The 17,755-nt window shown below is 41.1% G+C and overlaps 1 protein-coding gene and 2 non-coding genes across 4 annotated transcripts in view; 2 read left to right on the top strand and 1 right to left on the bottom strand.

The window, feature by feature from the left end:
* The window catches only part of slc25a21 (solute carrier family 25 member 21), a 565,742-nt gene that overhangs the window by 545,583 nt on the left and 2,404 nt on the right, over positions 1–17,755 (bottom strand). For both annotated transcript variants that reach the window (XM_072568920.1, XM_072568916.1), the window contains exon 2: positions 8,035–8,186. The gene's annotated coding sequence lies outside the window, so the exon portion shown is untranslated. The remainder of the gene's footprint in view (positions 1–8,034; positions 8,187–17,755) is intronic.
* Positions 5,843–5,914, top strand: trnag-gcc (transfer RNA glycine (anticodon GCC)). Its single transcript has one exon. It is a non-coding gene; the product is annotated as a tRNA-Gly (tRNA).
* On the top strand, positions 5,919–6,000 carry trnal-uag (transfer RNA leucine (anticodon UAG)). Its single transcript has one exon. It is a non-coding gene; the product is annotated as a tRNA-Leu (tRNA).

Raw genomic sequence — 17,755 nt, forward strand, 5'->3', positions numbered from 1 at the left:
AAATTCATGTACTGCCCTTCTGTTTGCTCATCCTATCAAGTTCAATGATACTCACTTCCTCTTTTTCTAAGTTTTGTTTGCCTGAAAATTGACAATTTGCCAGAATGTTCATTTCAAGAACCCTTCAGCCTGTTTAATGTGATCAAGAATTACCAGTGTCTTATCAGATAAGAACTTTGAGCTGAAGGATGTGTAATTGCACAAGTGATCATTCTACATACATTAATTCCATTCAAGATAGCAAATTATCCTAGTCAAATGTATGCACCCATCACAAAATCTGTGCAAAAATGAATGCAAGTTAGTAATGGATGGTGCTTGAAGTTCTAGTTCTCTCTTAGTTTTGTCCATTATCATTCCTTTAGTTTGAAAATTGTGTATCCGTACTGTATAGACAATTTGGCTCTTGAGTATATGGAGGCCAGAAACCAAAGATCAAATCAAAGAAATCAAAGTTTTCCTGGATTTGGTACTCTGACCTTCAGGATTTAGAATGTCTTTGGCAATTTCAATGTATTATGTTCTAATTAAGAGGGGTGAACTTTCATGTTTTCTTATCCTATTCCTCCACTGGTCACACCAAGGTATGAACTTAAAAAAGGAGGATACACTGAGAATTGTCTGGATATATCAGCCTGTGTACAGCTCAGTACCAGAAACAAGTTCCAACAGCGAGAAGCAAAGTACGAGTTTATTATGACTTAAACTTAGTCAAGATATAAAAATTACTAACAAAATGCTTAAATCGTATAAATATATACAACTTTATTTCTTGAAAATTAATGCACACAAAGACAACTTCCAGAAAATTATCTTAAAAGTACTTAAGTCAAGTAACAGTTCCACTCAAGAAAAATAATTATTTGGAGATTGTTCAAATGTTGGTCTGTAGCCAAAGTCACTTTGCGCATAGATTATTGGAACTATGGTATCTTCTTGGATCAGGTATGACTGAATGAAGTCACTTTTCAGGAGACAGTGATGTAGATTTTGAACTCTCCTTAGGAACTGCTAACTTGTGGTGATGAAGCCTTCCAATAGGCTTTCAAATCATACTTTTTAGTGAGATAAGGTTCAGAGTAAAATCAGAGAATGTAAAGCTTATTTTTCAAAGTAGGTTATACCTCTGATTCTCTATGTTCAAATCCTATAGCTTTATTACACACAGACTGGGTCTCATATAGCCTCTTTTTGAAAGTATTGAAGACTTACTCACTCCAGTCGAGCAGCTTGTGTTCTGTGCAGATGTAACATTTTTCCCTGCTCTAGCCAGCTTCTCTTTCTTTGCAAAGTGTCCTTTCCAAAATATCCAAGATATATCTATATATATAATGTCTAGTCAATGATATTCTAAATTAATATTTCACTTAAAATATCCTTATAACAAGACATGTGGTTAGTTTCCCTCCCTCTCTGATGTAGAGGTCAACCAATTTGATTCAGCTCATGCAAATAAATTAATTGAGATGTCAAGTTTGTTACGTTTCCAGGTAGATATGATGCTACCTCACTTAATCAGTGTACTTGCATTTTTTTTATGCTTGAAGTTCTCTAATCTTTTGAAATTTTATGAATACATTGATATTAACCTGTTTTATCTTTGCCCGGAGCACGAGTCCATCTTTTCGTTGTGCGATGTGTTGTTTGAGAATGATCATCATTAGATGGCTGGGATTATTTGGATACTACAGGTTATTTTGGAGCTTTCGGGCAACTGTTGAAATTCTATTGTAAACTAACAACAGTAGAGGTGACTCAATCCTGACCTGTTTGGGGCTTTTGGAAGGACGATTTTGAGACTGAGAGTCAAGATGAGGTAAAGTCCTCTGACCCGAGAAGAATAAAGCAAGTTACTTTTACAAAACTGGGGAAGATCTGAAGGGCTAAATTATCTATCAACTTTTATAGCAATTGCAAAACTTTAAAAAAAATTCCTTCATAGAAAGTGGCATCGCTAGCTGGGCTAGCAGTTATTGCCTGTCACTAGTTGCCTTTGAGGAGATGATGGTGAGATGCTTTCCTTAACCACTGCAGTCCATGTGAAAGCTGAAGCAGTATTCATCATGGTAAGTGGGTGCATTTCATCACACTCCTGACTTGTGCCTTGTAGATAGCAGGAGAAAGTAAGGATTGCAGAGTCAAGAGTCTGATTAAGGGTTTATGCCCAAAACGTCGATTCCCCTGCTCCTCAGATACTACCTGACTTGCTGTGCTTTTCCAGCACCACACTCTCAACCCTTGTAGATAGTAGACAGGTTTTGGGGAGTCAATAAATGAGTTACTCACTGCAGGGTTCCTAGCCTTTTGCCTGCTCTGTGATCATCGATTCCTTTAGTAAAAGTCTGCAAAACTTCAGCAGTGTGATTTGGCACAGCCCCAAAATCCTCAAGTTGAATTCTTGAATAGGAGCAATTAAGCAACACAATAAATCTGCTAATTTTGGGCTGACACCAAATAAAGACAGCAGTGTTAAATGCCAAATTTTCATAAAAATCCATCTGGTTTACTAGTATCATTCAGGAAATTTACTTGGTGCCCCCACTTGATCTATGTGACTCTTATATTATGAACAGAAATCTTCCAGATTCTGAATGACAATGAACAATGGCAAGTTGTTTGGAAAAATATGGTCTGACCAAAAAAAGTGGGATTCTGAACATCACAAAAAGTGTATTTTCCTGCAAGGTTTGAAAGCTGAAATGAGAATCTCACTACAGACTGTTCTGCTATAGCACGGCAGTTGTGTTCTTGTGCAACCTTGTGTTATAGAAAATTGCTGAATAGAAATAATGGGGCCTATGCGAAAAACAGGGTTGGGGCAAACAACTACAAATATCAGTAAAATTGAAACAAAAGTAGTAGTTAGCCTAATACAAATGAGAGCACAGTCGGAGTAAATATTAAAATAATATATTTTAATGAAATAATACTATAAATTTACCACTTTCTGAATTTGCTGTATTAAGACAGGGGCTGAGGGTCATCATCAGTATCATGATTACTTTCAGATGCAGTTCTGGGTGCAGGGTTATGATATAAAAAAATATTTAGCCCAGAAGTGGATGGCTGTGGCTCATTGTCCACAGACTGTTTCTTGGAGGTTAACTTAAAAAAGGCATCTACTTTTTACTGCTTTGGTACCTTTTTTCTTTCATGAAAAAGCTGTTCAGAGGGTGCAGTTCCCCCTGCAACAACAAGTTGTTGTAGATCAAACTCCACTTCTTCAAATCCTACTTGCTTTGCAAGATTGACACAATGCTCTTTGATTGCTGGAAGCTCTGAAGGTTCAACGCCTTTAAAATCATGAACAAAATCTGGGAGAAGCTTCTGCCCAACTGCATGCAAGCAATCCTTACTAATATCATTCCAGGCCTCCACAATGATGTCAATAGCATTCTTAATGTTAAAGCTCTTCCAAAATTGAACAACATTGTACTCATTCTCCCTCTCAGTAGCCGCAATCAGCTTCCTGAATGCGCGCATTAAATAATAAGCTTTAAAAGCTGCTATTGCACCCTGGTCCATGGGTTGAATGAGAAATGTTGTGTTCGGAAGTAGCAATAGCACTTTGATGTTTTCAGAAAGTTCACCAATAGTGGGAGGATGGCTTGGTGTATTGTTCAGAATGACAAGAATCTTGAAATTCAAATCTCTTCTCATGCAATAATTTCTAAAAACATGCTCAAAAAATCAACAATAAGGTCAAAAGAATTTGCCCTGTCATCCAACGTTTTTTACATGACCTGAAGTAAACACCTAAAGTGGACTTAAGGTAATTAAGGATCAAATCATGTAATAGCCAATGGGAGTTTGCGCTTTTCAAAGAATTGTTCCCCAATTCATCAATCACCTTTACAGCCAAATCACATTGACGAAACACGCGTTATAGGAGAACCACCTGTACTGAGCTGCAAAAGATCTACTTGCATGCAATAACATCTCATTATTACAGATTCCTGCTCCAGTTATATGCAGCTTGATATTCTCTCATGTGGCAGAGAGAAACTAGACAGCAACAATTCCCTGTTTGAAAGACTTAGTGGGTACCTAGCAACTCCAGTGCCTCCGGGCTAACAATGAGCTAGCATTCCCTAATATTTCAATTTTTTGGAGATGCCAGTGTTGGACTGGGGTGTAACCTAATATTTCAAGACACACTCCACAGATAGTGACCACCTGCATTCCACACTGATCAACGCTGGCATCATGCATGCACTAACCTCACTGCATCATGATGGCAAATTTACAACTCATTTAGAATACCGTCATCTACATCCACACTGCACTTCACTGTGTACTAATGTATTAGGTTGTAATGCAAGTGACTACTCACTTTTATGCGGGGATAGGCACCAAAGCCATGGTTTGGAGTTGGGTGCATCTCAGGGTTCTTAGATTACTCTCGTAGTGCTCACTCAATTTGTGACAACTGAAAATGCTCACAGCATCTGTGCTCTGCCTTACCATTTTGCTCTTTGCCTCCTCATTCAGAACTTACAAACTCACAGTACTTCTGTCTTGCTTTGCCTTTTAATATAGACACAAAGCCTGGAAGGTTGTCATGGGGTGTCACCACAATTGTCAGTTAAGAGAGTGATTGAATATATTGCTACATAGCTATGTCAATGTCACACGTGCAGCATGGGGTAATGTGGTAAACACTGAATGTATTTCAACAAAATGGCCATGTCTCAAGCCACAGAAAGCCACGGGCATCATTCAAAGTCAGTCGATGAACATGGTCAGTCATATACTGGGGCTGATCAGAGTCAGGGTATCCATATCACTCCAGTGCAGGGACTGGTCTACCGCCACTTCTGTCAATTCAGTGCTACCAGATGCAGACTTAACAGTAAGATAGTTGGGAAACTGCACAGAAATCACTCAAGACTATTCATTCATCAGGTAGGATTGTTTTTCCAAGTTGAAAATCACACAATGTCAGGTTATAGCCCATCAGGTTTATTTGGAAGAACTAGCTTTCGGAGCACTGCTCCTTCTTCAGGTGTTTGTGAAGCAGGACCATAAGAAACAGAATTTTTTAGCAAAAGATTACAGTGTCATGCAAGTAAAACGATATATTGAACAAACCAACATTGTTGTTAAATCTTTCATCTTTTAGAATGGGTTACAGGTTTCGATTTATTAATATGCAAATCAGAGAACTTCTTTTAAGTCACATTCTCAAGATAATTTTTATAAAAAGAGGTGACAACTCAGCTCAGACTATGCATTAAAGGTGTTGAGGTCAGAGTCTGTCTGTATCCCAATCTTGAGTCAGACTATTTCCAAAGTGGAATTTACAGAATATTATATGGATTGGCTGACATTTCTGCCACCTACAAATAGACCCCACCACCAGAGATATATTTCCCACCCCACCCCTATCTGCTTTTGACAAAGACCATTCCTTACGCAACTACCTGGTCAGGTCCATGCCCCCTAACAAGGCACCCTCCCTTCCTGGCACCTTCCCATGCCATGGCAGGAATTATGCTCACACCACCCCCAGGGCATCAATGTGGACTTCACCAGTTTCCTCATTTCCCCTCCTCTCACCTTACCCTAGTTCCAACCTTCCAGCTCAGCACCACCCTCATGACCTGTTCCACCTGTCAATATTCCTTCCCACCTATCTGCTCCACCCTCCGCTCCGACCTATCACCTTTACCCCCACTCCATCTACCTACTGCACTCTCAGCTACCTTCTCACCACAACCACACCCCTCCCATTTATCTCTCCACCTCCGAGGCTCCCAGCCTCATTCCTGAAGAAGGGCTTATGTCCGAAATGTCGATTTTCCTGCTCCTCGGATGCTGCCTGACCCGCTGCGCTTTCAAGTGCATTGGTGGTTCAGTGGTAGAATTCTCGCCTGCCACGTGGGAGGCCCGGGTTCGATTCCCGGCCATATAAGCCTGGTAGTGTGGCCGAGCGGTCTAAGGCACTGGATTTAGGCTCCAATCTCGACAGAGGCGTGGGTTCGAATCCCACCGCTGCCATTTCTGCCGATCAACTCCAACGACGCAGCTTCCTGCAGTGGTGTTTCCACCCCTGCTGCATTTCGGTTAGTGGGCGGCACGGTGGTAGTGGGCGGCACGGTGGCACAGTGGTTAGCACTGCTGCCTCACAGCGCCTGAGACCCGGGTTCAATTCCCGCCTCAGGCGACTGACTGTGTGGAGTTTGCACGTTCTCCCCGTGTCTGCGTGGGTTTCCTCCGGGTGCTCCGGTTTCCTCCCACAGTCCAAAGATGTGCAGGCCAGGTGAATTGGCCATGCTAAATTGCCCATAGTGTTAGGTAAGGGGTAAATGTAGATGTAGGGGTATGGGTGGGTTACGCTTCGGCGGGGCGTTGTGGACTTGTTGGGCCGAAGGGCCTGTTTCCACACTGTAAGTAATCTAATCTAAAAAAATTTTCAGCTCTGATTTCCAGCATCTGCAGTCCTCACTTTCGCCTACAGGTTGTGCATTTTGTTGAGCAAAGTAGAATGTATCTGCAAATATAAGTCTGCAAGTACAAATTTCTTCCCATAGACTTATATGTGTGTGCATGAACAGGAGAGAGGGAGAGAGAAAGAGTGAGTGCACGTGAGAGAGTCTGTGTTTGTTTGTGTGCAAGCTTGGTAAAATGTGCGTGTGAGCGAGATGGGGTATAAGCCGGTGAGAGGGTGTGTGTGTGTGTGTGTGTGAGAGCATGTGTATGAGAAAGGGTTTGCGTGAGTGTGTGAGTATGTAAGAGCGTGTGTATGTGAGACACTGGATAGTGGAGTGGGGTCTCCTGTAGTGTGACATGAACCCAAAGTCCCAGTTGAGAGCATCCTCATGGGTACTGAACCTGGCTATCAGTCTCTGCTTTGCCACTTTGTGTTGCTGCCTGTCCCAAAGTCTGCCCTGGAGAATGGTCATCTGAAGATCCAAAGCCAAATGTCCCTGACCAATGAAGTGTTCCTCGACTGACAGGGTGATTGTTGTGCAGTGTCCATTCATCCGTTGTCGTAGCGTATGCTTCATCTTGCCAATGTCCAATGTCCAGGACAATATTGACCACAACACCATACAATCCTGTCATGGCAACCCTGCAAGACATGTCAGTGTTGACACAGATACCACCATTACACTTGGGGACACGTGGCAGGTAGTCATGTGACTCTCCTGCTCCTCGGATGCTGCCTGACCTGCTATGCTTTTCCAGTGCTATCCTTTTCAATGATGATTTCAATGTGAGCAGTGATCAGGCTCTTCTCTGCAAAGGCAATGATTCTGTCCTCATAGGGGTGAAGAGTTGAATGCTGGGCATCCCACAACCTGTCTTGGCTCTGTTTGCCTTATTGTGGGCTGTTTTCTCCTTGAGATGGAGGAAGGAACTGAGTGAGATGAAAGTGCATGGCATAAATATTAATGCTGGTGCAGGTGGGAGAAAGGTGGCAAGGTGACCTGAGTGAGTTGGAAGTGCAGAGGGCATGGGTTGAGATGGGTGAGAGTGATTGAGCAAGGAGGCTACATACAATTGAGACTGGTAGACCATAAGATGAACCTACAGTGATGGCAACTTCAGACAGAAGAGTGACAGAGTATTTGCCATAGTCTCACTTTACTGTGCTCCTTTCCACGAACCCATCCACCATGTCCCTGTCGTCAACTTGGGGTTCTAAATCTTCAGAGTTCATGGAGAAGAAACTTCCTTGCAACTCATTGAAACTGACACTTCGCCAATTTTTGACAAAACTCAGACCTACAAATTTGACTTTTGCTAAGAAAAACTGGAGGTAGAGAATGATTGCTGTCTTGCCACTCACCTACATGACAAGAACAAGTAAAAGAGGAATAGACTTGACAGTATCATAAAATCACAATTGTCTTTGAACATTATAAAGGAGAAAATAATAGAGCAGCTAAGGAAATAAGTTACTTCCTAATTTTGTTTCAGCATATCAGACTCCGTATGTAGCAACTACTTTCTCTGTCCCTTCAAATGTTCTTTACTACACATTCATTTGAACCTTAAAATGAGCATATTAAATGAAGTAATTCATACCTTTTCCCTTAGTCGTTGTCCTCAGGGTGAGTGAATCAATTCCTCATAAAGTGAGTCATCTGAGCCTGTTTCTGAAAATAGTGTGCAAGAGCAGAATTGTGCAACTGGTCTAAAACACTCGCAGAAGACATGACTATTGAATATTGTGTGGCCTATGATATAAAAAAAAGACAGAAAACTACTGTATGTTTATTGGCTGAAGCAGCACATTTGTTCCATAATGCAATGTTACAAAATAGAATTATTGACAATGCAGCAACCCATTCACTAAAATCCAATTAAAGAACATCTATGAATATAAGATTAGAGAGGAACCTGTCTTCTTTTCTGCACAAAGTTTGGTACTTAGTAATCATCATTTTCTAAATTAAAATACAGTTTGAAATTGATTATTTTTACAAAGCATTTATCGTTGTATCCTGAATCACTGAAAATACAGAAACCAAGTTGTGCATATGAATAAGATCATGTCTCTACATGACTGGAAGAGCTATCCTATATCAGATTTAAATATAGGCCACTGAATTGCTTAGACAGTTGCTCAGTGACCAGATGATCTACTGATTTTTAAAAGGAATGTTATACGCTGTCATGTACACATTAATTAATCCGGAAAGATTCAAAGCAATTTTGAAAAAAAATGGATTTCAGTTTCAATCCTGTAAAACTACCTCTGATGTAATCATCAAAGTTGACATTGCAAAACTCTAACAACATTTGTGATGATCTTTTTAAAACACATCAGTAGATTTGAAAGAGAATCCTGCATACAACCCATTGAGTAGCTCTTGACATGAATCATATCAAATAAAATTAACTTGGGATATTTTGTCGCAATAATAATTCAGGGAAGAAAAAGAGGTGCAGGCATAAAAATCTGAGGAATAAGGTAATTTTTTTAAAAAATGCTTGAAAACACTTATCTATTACTTAGAACAATATTCCAAAACAGGAATTATGTGATGCATGGTGTCTGATTTTTCACATATTTTTACGCCAGTTGTTTGGATTTGGAATTTGTGTCAAATGGGTTTTCTGAGTGTCTGAAAGGGTTTAATGAATAACTTATAAATAATTCTGTTGTCATGGTGATTTCTTTTAAAACACAGTATTAGAGACTTCCTGGAGAGTAATGGAGTTGTATTTACCTTGTGAGTGTTTTCAACCGAACAAAATAAACAGTGCAGAGCATTAGGCTTTCAGATTGTGGATTTTCTTTGAGCTTCAAGGAAACATCCATAGCTTGGGAAAAAAAGCTTTTTGGTTTTACTTTGGAGCAGCTTTACAGGTGTCTTGGCTGAAGCTCAATGTGTAAAGCAGTTACTTTTGAGAAAGGTATATTATTTTAGGACCATTAAGAAAGAGGTAACTTCAGTCTATTGGATAAGGCTGAAGATAACAGGAACCAACAGGAACTGGTCAGAGACTTAACAATAGGCTGCTATGTGAATGGAATTACGCTGAGTCAGTCAGGTCTGCTAAGAGTTAAAATGGAGGCAATTATGGATGGCTCACATTTGAACAAAACGTTTGGGATTGTTAATGTGCATGAATAGGTCCAAATAAGGCATGTATTTGGCAAAAACATTCAGGATTGGTCATGTGCACGGATAATTCCAAATAAGGCACACACCTTGTACACATACTTGTGCATAAAGAGCCTGAAATATCTTTTTTCAAAAACACCTTGAAGAATCACATTGAGCAAGAAGTACCCTGCATCAGGAGGTGTGGTGAAGACATTGAACAGTTTCAGCCTCGCCAGCTGTCAACTTTCCCAGGTAATAACGGTTGGGTTTAATTACAGAAATCAGGGTAGTGAAAGACAGTGATTGAGATATCTCTAATAGGTTAAAAGGGTGTGTTAGTTGTTTACGTACTTAAAAAATGAATTGTGGTTTTATAGAGCTCTAAGTGTCTGCACTGTATCTTTGTCTATGTATGTACAGTTGTTTCTCAGATATAGGCAACAAATATAAGGAGGCTCGTTTAAAAGTTACAAACCAGAAGTGTTTGGTTAAAACCCTGAAGGTATTATAAGAAGCATTAAAATCAAAGCTCACGAATATGACAAACCAAGGGTGAGACTACCAGATTCTCAGGACCAGGAATTGAAGGCACAGGTAAGTTGACCATATGTGTGATGGACAAGGGAATTCTCTCTGCTGTTTGAGCACTGAAATGGGACGCTGTTGGAATTAACAGCACTATATTTAATATAATTTTTCTTAAATTTATAGTATATGTAAATAGCTTGCCATATTCTATTTTATCTTCATTTCATTAGCATAATAAACTTCTGTTTTATTGTTAAACCCAAATCTGCATCATTGTATATTTCAGCAAAAGACCACCGCATTAAAACTAAGAGAAAAATAAAATACAATCTATCAAACCAGATTTCAGTCTGTTATCTAATTAAGCTGAATCATTAAAAAACCAATTAAACGTATGTTTCATATTTTGTTACTATATTGGAACATGGATTCTAAAAATGCAATAATTCTGCTTTTAAGTTCTGTAAAGGTGATGACTGTTTTGTGAGAAATTAATTTAATTTTACAGTGGATCAAAATATACTGTAACCTAAGCAAAAGGACTAGACGTGCTCTCTGATGAGATAATTGCTGAAGACTCAAAGACTCTCAACAGTCAGAGGAAATTCTGACTCATCTCAGCCTTAAATTGGTGCCCCTTTATTCTGAGATTATGCCCTCGGACCTTTACTCTCCCATGAGGGAAACATCCTCTCAGAATTTACCAGCAAGCCTCTTACGAATTTTATATGTCTCAATGAGATTGCCACTCAGTCTTCTAAATTCCAAGTAGTATACCAACTAGTTTAGCTTTTTCTCCGAAGACAATCCCTCCATACCAGGAATGATCCTGGTGAACCCCTGACCTGCCTCTGATGAAATAATATATTTTCTTTAATAAGCAGAAACTGCTCACAAGACTGCAAATGTGGTCTCACCAGCACCTTGTACAGTTGCAGTAAGATTTCTCTACATTGTACCCCAACCCTCTTGAAATAAGGCCAACATTCCATTCAACTTGGATGGGAAATATTTCTGGCTGTAACAGCTGCTCCTTTTTTGAGGTATTTTAGGTGTTGGAAGCGATTTCCTTAAATTCCAGGAGCAATATTACTGTTTCATATGCTGTTGCATTGTTTTGGAACTTTGGAAAAAAAAGTCAAAACAACAGAGTTTTAAAAAGGGAGAGGTACAGACAAAGGAAGCACATGGTGAGGTCAATGCAGGAGAGAGAGAGAAAGAAACTGCCACCACACTGAACCTGCATAGTTACTGCCTTTGCTGTTTAAATGAATACTTTTAACATGGAGCAGTGTTTTGTAGAGGAATAAGACGGTGTTATTTTCTGGGTCTGTAGATTGTGAAGGAGCAAAAATGGCCTTTAGTAGAGTGATATGCGCTTTTTGTCAGATGTGGGAGTTTTAAGGAGAGTTTACAGGTTACTGTGGATTACATCTGCAATATATGCTGTTGTTTGCGAATCCTATCAGATCGAATGGATCAGTTGGAGAGACAGTTAGAAGCAATAAGGAATTTGCAACAGCAATGGTACGTAATGGATGGCAGTTATAGGAAGGGAGAAAAGTTGCAGATACAGTCACATAGATAGGTTAACTCCAGGAAAGGTAAGAGAGGTGGCAGTTAGTTCAGGAATCCTCTGTGGCTATCGCCATTTCAAACAAGTATGCTGTTTTGCAAAATCTAGGGGGTGATCGATTCAGAGGGGAACGTAGCACAAACAGCCAAGTTTCTGGTATTGAGATTGGTTCTAATGCAATGAGGGGTATGTCAGGTTTCAAGAGATCAACAGTTTTAGGGGACTCTCTAGTCCGAGGTACAGACAGACATTTCTGTGGCCAGCAGTGAAAAATCAAAATGGTATGTTCCTTCCCTGGTGCCAGGATCAAGGATGTCTCAGAGAGGGTGCAGAATGTTCTTACGGGGGAGAGGAGCCAGCAAGAGGTCATTGTCCACATTAGAACCAACGGCATTGGAAGGGAAAAGGTTGAGATTCTGAAGGGAGTTTACAGAGAGTTAGGCAAGAATTTAAAAAGATCCTCGGGAGTGGTAATATCTGGATTACCCCCAGTGCTACGAGCTAGTGAGGGCAGGAATAGGAGGATAGAGCAGATGAATGCACGGATGAAGGGCTTTTGCCCGAAACGTCGATTTCGCTGCTCGTTGGATGCTGCCTGAACTGCTGTGCTCTTCCAGCACCACTAATCCAGTATTTGGTTTTCAGCATCTGCAGTCATTGTTTTTACCCAGATGAATGCATGGCTGAGGAGCTGGTGTATGGGAGAAGGATTCATATTTTTGGATCATTGGAATCTCTTTTGGGATAGAAGTAACCTGTAAAAGAAGGGAGGATTGCACCAAAATTGTAAGGGGACGAACATACTGGCAGGGAGATTTGCTGGAGCTGCTTGGGAGGATTTAAACTAGTATGGTGGGGGTGGGGGGGTGGAATGCAGGGAGATAGTGAGGAAAGAAATCAATCTGAGACTGTACAGTTGCGAACAGAAGCGAGTCAAACAGTCAGGGAGGCAGGGACAAGTTAGGACTAATAAATTAAACTGCATTTATTTCAATGCAAGGGGCCCAACAGGGAAGGCAGATGAACTCAGGGCATGCTTAGGAACATGGGACAGTAATATCATAGCAATTACAGAAACATGGCTCAGGGATGGACAGGACTGGCAGCTTAACATTTCAGGGTACACATAGAGCAAGGATAGAAAGGGAGGTAAGAGAGGAGGGGAAGTGGCGTTTTTGATGAGGGATAGCATTACAGGGAAGGTATTTGGGTAGAACTCAGAATTAAGAAAGGGATGATCACCTTATTGGGATTGTATTATAGACCCCCTAATAGTCAGAGGGAAATTAAGAAACAAATTTGTGAGGAGATTTCAGCTATCTGTAAAAATAATAGGGTGGTTACTGTAGGGGATTTTAACTTTTGAAGTATAGACTGAGACTGCCATAGTGTTAAGGATTTAGATGGAGCGGAACGTATTAAGTGTGTACAAGAAAAATTTCTGATTCAGTCTGTGGATGGGAATGCAAATCTTAGCAGGACTTATACACTCAATGGTAAGGTCCTAGGGAGTGTTGCTGAACAAAGAGACCTTGGAGTGCAGGTTCATAACTTCTTGAAAGTGGAGTCACAGGTAGATAGGATAGTGAAGAAGGCGTTTGGTATGCTTTCCTTTATTGGTCAGAATATTGAGAACAGGAGCTGGGAGGTCATGTTGCGGCTGTACAGGACATTGGTTAGACCACTGTTGGAATATTGCATGCAATTCTGGTATCCTTCCTATCGGAAAGATGTTATGAAACTTGAAAGGGTTCAGAAAAGATTTACAAGGATGTTGCCAGGGTTGGAGGATTTGAGCTATAGGGAGAGCCTGAACAGGCTGGTGCTGTTTTCCCTGGAGCGTCGGAGGCTGCTGGGTGACCTTATTGAAGTTTATAAAATTATGAGGGCATGGATAGGATAAATAGACAAAGTCTTTTCCCTGTGGTGGGGGTGTTCAGAACTAGAAGCATAGGTTTAGGGTGAGAGGGGAAAGATATAAAAGAGACTTAAGGGGCAACCTTTTCACACAGAGGGTGGTAACATGTATGGAATGAGCTGCCAGAGGATGCTGGTACAATGGGAACATTTAAAAGGCATTTGGATGGGTATATAAATAGGAATGGTTTGGAGGGATATGGGCCGGGTGCTGGCAGGTGGGACTAGATTGGGTTGGGATATCTGTTCAGCATGAACAGGTTGGACCGAAGGGTCTGTTTCCATGCTGTACATCTCTATGACTCTATAACCTTCCTTATTCCTTGCTGCACATGCCAGCTTTCTGTGTTTCATGCATAAGTTCTTCAAAATCCTTGTTGCACCTTTCTAGTTTTTCTCCATTTAAGTAATACTTTGCTTTTGTTCTCCTTTTCAAAATGAACAACCTTTCATTTTCCCACATTATATTCCATTTGCCAACTTTTTCCCCACTTACCTAACCTATCAATTTAGTTCTGTAAATTGTTTGTGTCCCTCTTCCAACTTGTCTTTCCACCTATTATTTGTGTCATTTGCAAATTTGGCTACCATTTGTATGCTTTCTTCCTTCAAGTTATTAATATAACAATTGAAGTCCCAGCACTGATCCATGTGGAACCACACTGATTACAAGTTGCCAACCTGAAAGAGAGCCCCTTAGCGCCATTTTCTGCCATTATCCGATTCTCTATCCGCGCCAATATACTACTACTAGCACTAAACACTCAACATATGACAACATTTTGAGGGCCCTTGTCAAACACTTTCTGGATGTCAATACACCATATCTATTGTTTTCCTCTGGTTGAGACTTGTTGTTGATAAATTAATACATTAAACAGGTGCAATTTCCTTTTCATGAAGCCATGCTGATTTGGCTTGATGATATTATGATTTTCTATATGTGCGCTATTACTTCCTTAATAATTAATTCCACATTTTTCCAAATGTAAAAGTTATGCAACTCAACCTCGAGTTACCCACTTTTGTCTCTCTCCCTTTCTGAACAGGGGTGTCATATTAGCAATTGTCGAATGCTCTGGTACCTCTCCAGAATTCAAGGCATTTTGGAAAATTACATTAGTATCTCTGTAGCTACTTCTACTCAGATTATAGGATGCAAACCATAAGATCAGGAACTGGTCTGCTTTTAGCCAATTTAGGTTGTCTGATATTACTTCTCTAATGATCAAGGTAAATACATCTATTCTTCCTTAAGGAGAGATAAACTGCAATCAATACTCTGAGTGAGATCTCAGTAGGGCCCGATAAAGCTGCGGTAAGACATCCTTACTCTTCACCTCAGACCCTCCCATAATGAAGGCCAACATATAAGTTGCCTTCCTAACTACTTGATACATTTGCATGCTTGCTTCCAGTGACCACATGTACCAGTGTTTTTTAAACCTCACATAAAAGTATTTGAACTGGTCAATAATGATGGCTCCTTGTACAACTAGCTTCCCACAAATTTGTCACCATCCTCTGCCTACTCTGTAGTGCGCAAGCCATGAATATAATCAACAAGCCTCCGCCACCTCCTGTGGCAGGTCATTCCACACATAGATCACCCTCTCCATGAGAAGGTTGCCCCTTTGGTGCCTTTTAAATCTTTCTTAAGGTCTGAGGGAATATTGCTGAACAAAGATACTTTGGAATGCAGGTTCATAGCTCCTTGAACGTAGAGTCGCAGGTAGATAGGATAGTGAAGAAGGTATTTGGTATGCTTTCCTTTATAGGAGCATTGAGTATAGGAGTTGGGAGGTCATGTTGCAGCTGTACAGGACATTGGTTAGACCACGTTTGGAACATTGTGTGCAATATTCTCAGCTTAAACCTATGCCCTCTAATTTTGGATGACACAACCCTGTGAAAAAGACCGTGTCTATGCACCCTATCCATACCTCTCATGGTTTTATAAACCTCTATAAAGGTCACCCCTCAGCCTCCAATACTCCAGGAAAAAAATCCTCTGGCTTTAACTCAAACTCGCTAATCCCAGCAACATCCTTGTAAATCTTTTCTGAACCCTTTCAAGTTTAACATCTTTCTGATAGCGCAGAGATCAGAATTGAATGCAATAAAAAACGCCCCCCCCCAATGTCCTACACAGCCACAACCAATTCCTCTACTCAACATTCTGGTTGTGAATTTGCTTGCTGAGCTGGTAGATGTGTTCTCAGATGTTTCATGACATGCTAAGTAACATCATCAGTGAGCCTCCAGTGAAGCATTGGTGTTCTGCCCCACTTGCAATTTATCTGTCTTGGTTTGTTGTGATGGGTGACATCATGTCCAGTTCTGTTTCTGAGGTCGATAAATGGGGGCTCCAAATCTATATATTAGTCGATGAAATTCCAGTTTGAATGCCAGGCCTCTAGGAAATCCCATGCTTGTTTTTGTTTAGCCTGTCCCAGGTTGGATGTACTGTCCCAGTCGAACTGATGTCCCTCTTCATCTGGGTGTATGGATACCAGTGATAGTTGGTCATGCCTTTTGGTGGCGAGTTGCTGCTCTTGTCTACTGGTGGCTAGTTTTCTGCCTGTTTGTCAAAGTTCTGACCAAAGAAAGCAAGCGTGCCAAACTCCTCTGGTTGATCATTTTGTGGAACAACCCCTGCAGCCCTCAATCTCTGAGATTCAACCTATCAACCATTTTAATTCTCAGTTCACATCCATCTTCAATACCATTCTGTTCAAATGAAGGTACTTTACAGTTTTCTGAAAATAACATAAATTTAACAATTTCAAATCCTAATCCAGCTTTCATTTGAGTTAGTATAGTTAGTAAAATAGTTAGCAAGTTTGCAGATGACACCAAATTTGGAGGTGTAGTGGATAGTGAAGAAGGTTACCTCAGAGTACAATGGGATCTTGTTCCAATGTGCCAATGGGTTGAGTAGTGGCAGATAGAATTTAGTTTAGATAAATGCGAGATACTGCATTTTGGGAAAGCAAATCTTAGCAGGACTATACACTTAATGGTAAGGTCCCAGGGAGTATTGCTGAACAAAAAACCTTGGAGTGCAGGTTCATAGCTCCTTGAATGTAGAGGTGCAGGTAGATAGGAGGCCTTTGGTATGCTTTCCTTTATTGGTCAGAGCATTGAGTATAGGAATTGGGAGATCATGTTGAGGCTATACAGGACATTGGTTAGGCCACTTTTGGAATATTGCATGCAATTCTGGTCTGCTTCCTATCGGAAAGATGTTGTGAAACTTGAAAGGGTTCAGAAAAGATTTACAAGGATGTTGCCAGGGTTGGAGGGTTTGAGCTATAGGAAGAGGCTGGGGCTGCTTTCCCTGGAGCGCCAAAGGCTGAGTAGAGACCTCAGAGAGGTTTATAAAATCATGAGGGGCATGGATAGGATAAATAGACAAGGTCTTTTCTCTGGGTGGGTGAACTCCAGAACTAGAGGGGGTAGGTTTAGGAGATAAAAACAATGATTGCAGATGCTGGAAACCAGATTCTGGATTAGTGGTGCTGGAAGAGCACAGCAGTTCAGGCAGCATCCAAGTAGCTTCAAAATAGACGTTTCGGGCAAAAGCCCTTCATCAGGAATAAAGGCAGTGAGCCTGAAGCGTGGAGAGATAAGCTAGAGGAGGGTGGGGGTGGGGAGAGAGTAGCATAGACGACAATGGGTGAGTGGGGGAGGGGATGAAGGTGATAGGTCAGGGAGGAGAGGGTGGAGTGGAGTGGATAGGTGGAAAAGGAGATAGGCAGGTAGGACAAGTCCGGACAAGTCATGGGGACAGTTACTGAGCTGGAAATTTAGAACTAGGGTGAGGTGGGGGAAGGGGAAATGAGGAAACTGTTAAAGTCCACATTGATGCCCTGGGGTTGAAGTGTTCCGAGGCGGAAAATGAGGTGTTCTCCCTCCAGGCGTCAGGTGGTGAGGGAGCGGCGGTGAAGGAGGCCCAGGATCTCCATGTCCTCGGCAGAGTGGGAGGGGGAGTTGAAATGTTGGGCCACGGGGTGGTGTGGTTGATTGGTGCAGGTGTCCCGGAGATGTTCCCTAAAGCGCTCTGCTAGGAGGCGCCCAGAGGAGACCGCATCAGGAGCAACGGATACAATAAATGTTATTCGTGGATGTGCAAGTAAAACTTTGATGGATGAGGAAGGCTCCTTTAGGG

Source organism: Chiloscyllium punctatum, chromosome 4 (genome assembly GCF_047496795.1).
Source record: "Chiloscyllium punctatum isolate Juve2018m chromosome 4, sChiPun1.3, whole genome shotgun sequence".
Lineage (NCBI taxonomy): Eukaryota > Metazoa > Chordata > Chondrichthyes > Orectolobiformes > Hemiscylliidae > Chiloscyllium > Chiloscyllium punctatum.